The sequence below is a fragment of the Myodes glareolus genome, chromosome 5 (assembly GCF_982192425.1).
Source record: "Myodes glareolus chromosome 5, mMyoGla1.1, whole genome shotgun sequence".
NCBI classification, from domain to species: domain Eukaryota; kingdom Metazoa; phylum Chordata; class Mammalia; order Rodentia; family Cricetidae; genus Myodes; species Myodes glareolus.
Window position 1 is genome coordinate 48348100 of NC_142030.1, and position 11513 is coordinate 48359612.

Sequence of the window (11513 nt, forward strand, 5' to 3'; positions counted from 1 at the left end):
AATATAGACCCACTCTTTCGCACTCTAAGGAATCTTATAATGCTTTTCCAGTGGCTGAGTGTATGTGGGATTTGACTGTATTGATTTAGAGGGCTTTGTGTTCTTGGTGTCCTCCATGACCTCTGGTTCTCACACGCTTTCCCAGCTCTGACAGAAAGGATTCAATGGGGATGTGCCATTTAGGGCGGAGTGTTCCAAGGTCTCTCATTGTCTGCATTTTGTCTGGCCATGAATCTCTGTATTTGCTCTCATCTGCAGCAGGAGGAAATTTCTCTGGTGACTGAGCAGGGAGCTGATCTTTGAGTGTAGTAGAATGTCACTAGGAGTCTTTTTATGTCTTCCTCTTCTCCTCCTTTTCTTCTTTTAGAACAGTAGTATTTGGTTTTCCCATAGGTCCCTGGACAATGCAGTCCTGGTTCTTGGTCACCCAAGCGGTGTCAGGTATAGGTTCCATCTTGTAGAGTGTGCATTAAATCAAATTACTTATTGGCTGGTTACTCACACAAGCTTTGTGCCACCACTGCCCTAGCATATCTTGTAGGCAGGACACTATTGCAGATCAAAGGGTTTGTGGCTGGCTCAGTGTTCAAGTTTCTCTTTTGGTAATGTGAAGAGTACCTTCCTGCACAAAAGATCCTGAAGCATAGAGGTGAAGGCTCTATTGTAACATGAAGAGCCTGCTCGTTGGGGTTTCTGCCCTGCCCAGTTCCCCAAAGCCAGCAAGCCCCAAAGAAAATCACAGAGTCTACATTAGGTTATAAACTGATTGGTCCATTAGCTCAGTCTTCTTATTAGCTCTTGTAGCTTATATTAACCCATTGTTCTTATCTATGCTAGTCACATGGCTCAGTACCTTTCAAAGCAGGGCAGGTCACATGTTGCTGCTTCGGTGGTCTGGGCTGGACTGGGGGAGGGAGCTTCCTGCTTTCCAGAATTCTCCTGTTCTCTTTTCTCCACCTCTACTTCCTGTCTGGTTTTCCCACCTATACTTCCTGCCTGGTCAATCAGCATTTGCTTAAAACATGATTGACAAAATACAGAAAATTCTCCCATACCACTCTATGTGGGTGCCAGCTCAACTTCTCCACATTCAATGAGTTGTGTTGGTGTTGTCTTCAGTAATGGGGCCTTGCTGTCATTTGTGGACAGCAACCTATAACCTTAGTAATAGCCTGCATTGTTTAGAGATTCCAATGGAGATTCTTTGGCCAACAACTCAGATGTACCCCAATCCTGGTACTGGTGGCCTCTTTGGCGACAAGAAATGGCCAGTTGGGACTCTATCTCCCCCATTATGGCAATTTCATAGCTGAACAAATGTCTCTGTGGTAGGATGAAGTGTTCTTTGGGTAGATGCCCAAGAGCAGTAAAGCTGGATATTGAAGTAGATCAATTCCCATCTTCCTGAGGAAATACCACACTTATTTCCATAGTGGCTGTACAAATTTGCCCTCCCACAAGCAGTGGATGAATGTTCCACTTACTACACATCCTGGCCAGGATGAGCTGTCACTTCTTTTGTTAGTCTTAGCCATTCTGAAAGGCATAAGATAAAATCTCAAAGTAGTTTTGATTTGCATTTCCCTAATAGCTAAAAATGTTGAACACTTCTTATAGAATTCCCACCATTGCCTTGAGTTTGCTCTATTGAGAATTCTCTGTTTAGATCTATACCCCATTTTTTTTGCATCAGGCTACTGTTTTCTGAATATTCAGGTTTTTTGAGTTCTTTATACATCTTTGATATTAGCCCTTGATTGGATGCATAGCAGATAAAAACCTTTCCTCACTCTATAGGCTGCTGCTTTGTCCAAATGACAGTGTCCTTATCCACACAGAAGATTTTCAGTTTCATGAGGCCTGTTCATTAACTGTTGATCTTAGTATCTGTGTTAATGATGTTCTGTTCCAAAAATCTTCTCCTGTGCAAATGTGTTCAAGGCTATTTCCCATTTCTCTTCTATCAGGTTCAGCATATCTAGTTTTATGCTGAGGTCTTTGATCCATTTGGAGTTGAGTTTTTAGCAGGGATATAACTATGGTTCTATTTACATCCTTCTCCATGCAGACACAGAGTTTGAGCAACACCAGTTGCTGAAGATGCTGTATGTCCTCATTATCAAAAATCGGGTGTCCATAAGTATGTGGATTTATATCTGGATCTTCAATTTGATTTCATTTATCAATGTGTCAATTTTTGTGCTAGTATCACATTTTTATTGCTATAGCTTGGTAGTACAACTTGAAATTGGGGGTGATGATTTTTATTCCTTAAAAAATATTGGCGTGATCACAGCCACTAGTCCAGGCAGAGATGGCTGCCAGAGCAGTGCAGATTCCCCACAGCGAGCGGCAGAGCGGTGGTTCATCCCAGACAGGCTGGTCCTGCCGTGCAACTGGGAGAGCAGGCGGCAGATAAAAGGCTTACAGGACATAGTAAATAGACATAAAGCTGAACATTTATTACTTAAAAGAGAAAGAAAGACAGAAACAGAGAAAAAAGAGAGAGAGATGGGAAAACACGTGTGCACACGCCAAGAGAAAGAAAGGAAAGAGGCCAAGATGGCAACGAGAGATCAGAAGTCGCTGGGAGTGGGCGTGGCTTGCCCCTTAAAGGGACCAGAGACCAAAGGAATAACAATGATACCTCTACTAGTTCTTTTATTATTGAAGATTGTTTTAACTCTCTTAGGATTTGGGTGCTTCCATATGAAGCTGAAAATTGTCCTTTCATGATTTGTCAAGAAATGTGTTGGACTGTTGGTGGGAATTTCATTGAATTATCTTTTATTGCTTTTGATAAAATGGCCATTTTTACTGTGTTGATCCTACTAATTTATGAGCGTGAGAGATCTTTCTGTCTTCTAATATCTTCATCAACAGCTTGAAGATTTTATCATACAAGTCTTTCACTTGGTTAGAGTTACCCAAGATATTTTATATTATTTGATACAATTGTGAAAGGTGTTATTTCCCTGGTTTCTTTCTCAGTCTGTTTGTCATTGCATATAGGAGGGTAACTGATTTTTGTGACTTAATTTTGTATCCAGCTACTTTGCTGAAAGTGTTTTTCCTGGAGGGATTTTTAGTGTCATTTATGCTTACCATCATATCCTCTGCAAATACAAAGTTTCTACTTTTTCCCTCCGGCTTGTATCCCACTGATCTCCTTCAGTTGTCCTATTGATCTAGCTAAGACTCCAAGTACTATAAATAATAAGTATGGAGAGTGTGGACAGCCTTGTCTTGTTCCTATCTTTAGTGGAATCACATTGTGTTTCTTTCTAGTTTTAATTGATGTTGGCTATGGGTTTGCTACAAAGTAAGTCTCTTATAACCCTAATTTCTTCAAGACTTTTCTCATGAAAGGGCTTTGTATTTTGTCAAATGTTCTTCTATACTGAATGAGATGATCATGTGGTTTTGTCTTTCAGTTTGTTTATATGATGGATTACATTTATTGATTTATGCATGCTGAACCATCCCTGTGTCCATGGCTTGAAACCTACTTGATCATGGTGGATAGTCATTTTGATGGGTTCTTGAATTTATTTTGCAAGTATTTTATTGAGAATATTTTGCCTCTATGCTCATAAGAGCAATTGGTCTGTAATTCTCTCTCTTCATTGGGTTTTTATGAAGTTTGGATATCAGAGTATCTGTATACATCTTCTGTTTCTATTTTGTGGAATAATTTGAGGAGTATTGGCAGTAACTCTTCTTTGAAATTCTAGTAGAATTCTCCACTAGAACCTGTTCCTGGGATTTTTTTTTTATTTTTTTATTTTATTTTATTATTTTTTTTTTGGTTAGAAGACCGTCTCCCTACTCTCCAACTGGTTTAACTTTTTGAGACAGGGTTTCTCTGTATAATAGCCCTAGGTGCAGTTATCATGGTACATGCTTTGTAGTACAGGCTGGCCTTAAACTCACAGAGACCCACCTGCCTCTGTTTTATAAGTGCTGTGATTAAAGGTGTGTGTCACCATGCTCAGCATTGATTAGGAGACTTTTTTTCCCTTTTTATTTAATTGTTTTTACTTATTTTATATCTCTACCACAGTTTCCCATCTCTCTTCTTTTCCTGTTCCCTCTTCCTCCTCTGAGCCCTCCCCTATCTATTCCTACTCTGTTTCTGTTCAGGAAGGAGCAGGCCTCCCATGGGAGTCAACACAGTATGACATATCAAGTTGAGGTAGGGCTAAGCTCCTCCCTTTGTATTAAGACTGGGCAAGACAACCCAGTAGAAGGAATAGGTTCCCAAAAGTCAGCTGAAGCATTAGGGACAGGCCCTGATCCCACTGCTAGGAGTCCCACAAATAGGCCACACTACACAAGAGTCACACATAGGTCAGTTCCATGCAGATTCCCCAACTGTCAGTTCAGAGTCTGTGAGGTCCTATGAGCTCAGGTTAGTTTTTCTAGGGGTTCCCTTGTGGTGACCTTGACCTGCTCCTCACATATCTTGTTTCCTATGAACCTGCCTCCCTCTCTTCAACAAGATTCCTGGAGCTTGGCCCAATGCTTGACTATGGATCTCTGCATCTGTTTTCATCAGTTGCTGAATGAAGACTCTGATGACAATGGGGAACTGGAGAAGTCCAGTTCAGCGACCCTCTCCACGATTGCTAGGAGTTTTAGCTGGAGTCATCCTTGCAGATTCCTGGGAGTGTTCCTGGCCAGATTTCTCCCTAACCCTGAAATGTGCTCCCATCAAGACATCTCTTTTATTATTCTCCCCTTCTGTCCTGCCCACAACCTGTCTAACCCAATCCCTCATGTTCCCATCTCCACCCCCACCCCGGCCTTAGGGTTAGAGTTAGGGCTGTGGATTGTAGCACGCTTATGATTGGGAGACTTGTAACGACTGCTTCTATTTCACTAGGGATTATAAATCTTTTTAAATTGCTTAGCTGATCTTGATTTAACTTTGGTATGTGGTATGTATGCATTAGAAAAAATGTCCATTTATTTAAAATTTTTCAATCGGTCAAGTACAGGTTATTAAAGCGTGACCTTATGATTCACTGGATTTTCTCTGTATCTGTTGTTCTGTCCCCCTTCTCATTTCCAATTTTATTAATTTGTATATTCTCTCACTGCCTTTTAGTTAATTTGGGTAAGAGTTTGTCAATGTTGTCGAATTTCTCAATGAACCAATTCTTTGTTTCACTGACTCTTTGAGATTTTGATTATTGTTATTGGTTAGTTGTTTTTATTTTATTGATTTCGGGCCATCTACTCCTTTTGGGTGTGATTTCTTCTATTTTGCCCTAGAGTTTTTAGGTGTGCTATTAAGTTGCTAGTATGGTCTGAGAAAGAAGATGAAAGATGGGGAACCGATAGAGATGGAAGATTCTCCTTATGATGACAAACCAACCCTGCTGGAGGTCTAACTAAAAACAAAACAAAACAAAAAAAACTGCTCTGTTTGTGGCCCAGAGTCAGGCTACAGGGTCAGCATTGTACTATAGAGTTGAGTTCGGCTGCAGAAGGACAGAACTGGACCCAGACAAACAACTGGGAGGATAGCAGGTCCTAAGAGACAAACAGGAGGACCGGTAGATGGCAATTCAAGGAGGCTGAGTCAACAGTGGGAACCAAGCCGAGCTGAAACCTCCAGGATAGTCAGCAGTTCTATGTCTGTTGGTCCTCCGTCCACACAGGAGAGTCAGATTGAAGGAGCCATCACCTTTGCTGTACTAGGGTTCCGGTGAGGGACTGGTCTGGTGTGCCTCATAAATTCTCAGTCCTGATTCCTTGAGAAAACGCTAATAGACCCGTGTGCCTCTGCAGTCACAATGCACCTCAATCAATATACAGGTGACACCATTTCTACTCCCAGGAGGAAGTCATTTCTCGGTCTGTGCCACCTGTATGGATGGTTCCAGACAGACGATGATGCTCATACAACCACCTCAATAAGGAGTCATCCTCATACTGAAAACAGAGCCCAAGGCTACTTATTAACAAAATCTCCTAGAGCTAGGCACAGGCTGGAAAAACACTTTCAAACAAAGTAGCTTAGGGCAGGGCACAGCCTGATTTCAACAGCAGAAGGGTAGCAAGCAGCGAGATCAGTGATAACACTTGCCAAGTTTGGGTGGGACAGCTCTGAGATGATTCTCTCTGAGCTCATAGTGGAGACTTTAGGTGACTCACCTCCCCTTAATATCTTTCTGGAAGCTCTTCTCCTTATGGAATTGCAGCGATGGTTGGTTAAATGCAATAATCAGCTGCAGTGGCTATCAGAATAACAGGAAGTGCACCTGTCCTTGTCAGATTGGAAGTCACGTGGGGGACAGGTGGGTGCAAAGCCATAGAAAGGGAAGGACCTTGCATCCCTGGTTCTTCTTTTCCTGTGCCCTTCTGCTAACTAATCCTGGAAATAAGGCTGAGTTCCCCTCCCTTGAGAAGGACATTGTAAACTCCAAAGAGAAGCCCCACCTAAATCATCAAAATGTTAAGTGAGAAATATTATCTCAGATTATTTCCCAGAGCCTAGAACCTCTAGGGGCCTTTGTATTGCCCTTCTGTAATCCAACTCTTTAAGAGCAAATATGTTTGTTTTAAGACAACACAGGCAAAGAGCCTAGTGCGGTGCCTATAGTTCCAACACTTGGGACGGAGGCCTGAGAATAGCCACAAGTTCAAGGGTAGTTTGGTCTACACTGAGAGTACAAGCCTGCCAGAGCTACAGAAGTGAACTAGAAAAAAGTATAGGGGAAATGGAAAGGGATGCAGGAAGATCACAATGATATATGTACACTAAACATCAGCTGGATGGACTATAGGAGGCAGGATATGTTGGAGAAATACATTTACACACGGATGTTAATAAAAAAAATTGTCTCCTTGCTTAGGTTCACATGAAAGCTAAAAACAGGACAGTCTGGAGTCTCTGCCTTTGTTTGGTTGTGGGATATCCACCAGAGAAGACTACTCGGAGGTTTAAGCCAATAGAAAGTCTTTGTTAGCCAGCTAGCGACTACACCAGGTGTCTGGGATCCCAGTGTATCCCCGAGCCTTTCTCAAGATGAGCTTTTTTTTTTAAAGCACAAAAACCATGTCCTAGGTTGACACAGTTTAGTCAGCAAGAACAGTTAGCCGGAAGCTGAACTGCAGAAGTCAAAAAGAAAGGTTATTACATTTAAAGACTGCCAGGGCTCTGGAGTCGGGTGGAGTAGGAATTTGATTTCATTCTGGCAGCTGGTGCTGTCTACAAGCTGTTTTACAGTCTGCATGGTACTTCCATCGTGGATTTGGTTGTGTGAAGGTCTGGGACTCTGTTCCCATTTAGATTGTGTCCTTAGGTCAGATTCCGGTTTGACTCTGCCATTGCAAAAGGTAGAAAGATAAAAGTCACTGTCCTATAACTGTGGTCACCTTGAACTCAAAACACAAAAATCTCATTGAACAGACCAACTCCCTCACCCTTGTGAATGATATGCACCCTGGATCAAAAATGAGCACAGCATAGGCCCTGATTGGTCACCAAAGACAAGCATAGTGCTTGACAGCCTCCCAACTGACTTGCTCAATCCAAAGTGAGATGTTCATATGTTTTCCTGGGTTTTGGTTTGTTTGTTTGTTTACTATTTTTTATTTATTTAGGGTGGGAGGCGGGGTTTCTGTGTAGCCCTGGCTGTCCTAGAGCTGGCTCTGTAGACCAGGCTGGCTTTGAATTCAGATATCTCTTGCCTCTGCCTTCTGAGTGTTGGGATTAAAGGCTGGTACAACCATGCCCATCTCTTGATCTTTTTTTTAAAATTGCCGTGGGTGTCGGGTACCCTGGAACTGTAATTACAGTTTTGAACAGCTATGTGGGTGCTGGGAATTGAACCAGGGTCCTCTGGAGCAGCAGTCAGTGCTCTTAACCACTGAGCTATCTCCCCAGCCCCCATCTGTTGATCTTGTCCTCTATTTAAGCCTGAACCTAATGTCAGAACCTAAGGTTGGATGTGGGTTATAAGACCCCTTTATTTGTTCCTCCTCCAAGTATGAACATAATGAATAAATCTTCCTCTGTTTCTCATAATCAGTTGGCATATTAGAACCAGTGGCCTAACCTGATGGGGAGGCCCAAACCAGAGCTTGTTTTTAGTTTTTGTTTGTTTGTTTGTTTTTCTGTTCTGTTTGTTTGTTTTGGTTTTTCGAGACAGGGTTTTTCTGTAGTTTTGGAGCCTATCCTGGAACTAACTCTTGTAGACCAGGCTGACCTTGAACTCACAGAGGTCTGCTGGCCTCTGCCTCCCAAGTGCTGGGATTAAAGGCACGAGCCACCACCACCCAGCTGTTCTGGTTTTTGAGACAAGATTTCTCTATGTAGCCCTGGCTGTCCTGGAATTCACTCTGTAGACCAGGCTAGCCTCAGGCTTACAGAGATTAATTTACCACTGCCTCCCAAATGCTGGAATGAAAGGCGAGCATTTGCTTTAAAAACCTCAGTTTTATTGTGATGCCCTGAACACTTGAGGTTTGGAGTAAGGGGGAAAGGTGATACGTCCTAGACGACTTGATGAAAGACACTACCTTCTTCAGCAATTTACGTTGTGGTCTACCTTCCCTCCCTAGAAAAGCCTTTGTCACTATTGTTCTTTAAAAAAGCGGGTATGTTCCCTGGCAGGCTCGCAGAGCAGCCGCTAGTCCGACAAGGATGGCTGTGGGTCCCTGTAAGATCTCCAGGGTGGCAGCGCCATGTGGCCGGGTGAGTCAGGCGAGCAGGTACAGCGAATAAAAGGCTCACAGGACATAGTAAATAAACATAAGGGTAAACGTTTATTACTTAAAAAGAAACAGAGAGACAGAGAGACAGAGATAGACAAACATAAAGACATAAAAACATAGAGACAGAGAGAAACGTGTGCACATGCCGAGAGAGAAAGACCAAAGAGAGAAAGTTAAGATGACGGCGAGGGACGTCCGAAGTGGCTGGGAGTGGGTGTGGTTAGTCCTTAATCACCCTCAGCCCCTGCAAGATGGTGCTTCAACGTTTGAGACTCTCTGTCTTCTCCAGATTGCCAGCCCTTCAATAAATCTGATGACACCAACTCTGATCTCCAAAATATTGGTCTTTCCAAAGCAAGTAGTCTGGACTTTACCGCCTGGCACAAAGGGAAGTTTTTCTCCTCCCTCTCCCATATACAAACTCCCCATGCCTAAAATATCAACATTCAAGAGACTGAGACAAGAGAATTATCAATTTCAGGCCACTCTGGGCTATTTTAGAGACTGTAGGGCCCATGGGTCTACCCCTCCTTCTGGGGTTCATCCTAAGGACAGTTTCTGGCCAGACACCTCGTTGCATTTTTCCGGCTAAACATCCTGTTTGTTCCTGTGCTCCCTCTGCCCCCCTGGTGGTCAGCTATAGGGCCAGTGTTTACTCCATTACTTGGGAGTGGTAATTTCCGCACCTGCCTGGGAGGATTCCATTGTGCAGCAGTTAGGTATGTAAGGGATTTCCTAAACTTGAATAAAGGGCATCCAGCATTACGTCCTCACAAATGACCCTGACTCTTGTGTGTTCTTTTAATCTCCAGGCCCTTGCCCGGCTCTGAACGGTACAGTAGCGCAAACTGTACCAGAGAGGGTAACGCAGGCCTCGCAAGACACTGTCCAAAAGAGAAACCTAATAGACAAAAACCCTTAGCAACCATGAATACATCTACCGTTAGCAGAAATTGGATAAATATATTTTAGAACCCCAAACGATGAAATGCAATTTACTCGCTGCCAAGCTTGGTTCCTTAGATTCGATTCCTGGAACCCATAGGGTAGAAAGACAGAATGACTCCTCCAGCCGGCTTCTTGCCTCCACAGCTGCACTGTGCCGTGCTCCCTGCCCTCTAACAAACAAAATGTGATTCTTTTCAAAGTTAAAGAAAGGATTAGCTGGGTTTGATGGTGCACACCTTTAATCCAAGAGTACTGCAGGTGGAGGTGGGAGGAGGCCAAGGTCGTCCTCCGCTGCTCTGGGCTTCGGCCAGCCAGAGCTACACAGTGACACCCCGCTTAAAAAATGCAAACTTCCAGAGATGCTTGTTCCACAGCAGGAGGTGCAGTTTAAGGAGGTTGTGGCACCTTTAGAAGGTGCTGCCTAGATCAAAAAAATTAGGTCACTAGGAGTTGGTCTTTAAAGGTTGTAGCCCAACCCCTGGTTCCAGCCCTAATACCCTTCCAGCCATGATATCCTGGAGGTCAAGTAGCCAAGAACGGAACTCTCTGAACCCGGGAACCAAAAGAAATCATTTCTCTCTTAATTTATTTTCATCAGGTATCATATCACAGTAACAAAAAAGCAATTAATACTAAGGAACAGGAAGAGCACCTTGGCCTACGTGTTGCAGTTTTGACTTCAGACTCCATTTTACCTGTAGGGTGAAGTAAAGTTCAGATTCCCAAACTGTAAGGCAACTGAGAACTTTCCAATGGCTGGTCAACCTCCTCCTTACACATAGAAATAGTCATTACACAACTTTAGTTCTCTAAGAACACTATGACTGTTCCCAACAGCAGAAGGAACAAATGAATCTGACTGGTTGGACTGACAGGCTTGCATTGTATGTTGCTGACATTGATGGAACACACAAGGAAAGTCGTTAATCTTTGATTCCTGGCTGATGAAAACTGAAACTGGAACTTGGCAATCAGTGTTTGTGATTTTTGTGCTTATAAGCCCTGCTTCTGCCCATGTTCCTGGCTACCAGGAGAAAGAAGGCTCCCAAGTCCATGTCCTGCAGCCCTGATGGATCAATGGCACACTTATGTGGTGCTTTATTAAAATCTTTGGAACCCATAAGTGCTGTCTCTCTCCTTCCTCATCGTGCATAGCAGATTAGGTATAAGAGTGCAATATTGGACTATAGAGATGCCTCAATTAATCTAATTTATAAGCAAAAGAAGCACAAACATGGTGTTGAAGAGATGGTTCAGCACTTAGGAACACTGGCTGCTCTCCAGAGGAGTCAGGTTCAATTTCCAGTACCTATGTGTCAGCTCAGCTGTCTGTAGCTCCAGTTCCAGGGGATCTTGTGCCCTCACACAGACACACATGCAGGCAAAGCACCAATGCACACACACACATAAAAAAAGAAGCATATGTACAATTAATACATCCATTCTACCATCTGGGATTGGTGGATTGTTCTTCTGTTCACTTGATTTTACCTATAAGATAATTATAATTCCGTTGTCACCTTTCAGTTATTTTAGATGTTATTGTTTTGTTTGTTTGAGGCAGGATATCAAGTGGGTGGCCTTGAACTCTTGATCCTCCTGCCTCCACTTCCCAAGTGCTAAGATTATTGGTGTGCTGTCTCATTCTGCAGGTTTTTGCCAATTGTGTATCTATTTCTAATTTCTTTTCACACGTATATATTCAAAAGGAACTACATTTATTAAAACTGAAGGATGAACACACTCATCTAGTTAAATAACATAGTGAGTTAGAAAGAGTCTTGGTAGTGGTATTTCAAATGTATTTTAATAAATAAAGACTGCCTGGAGATCTGAGA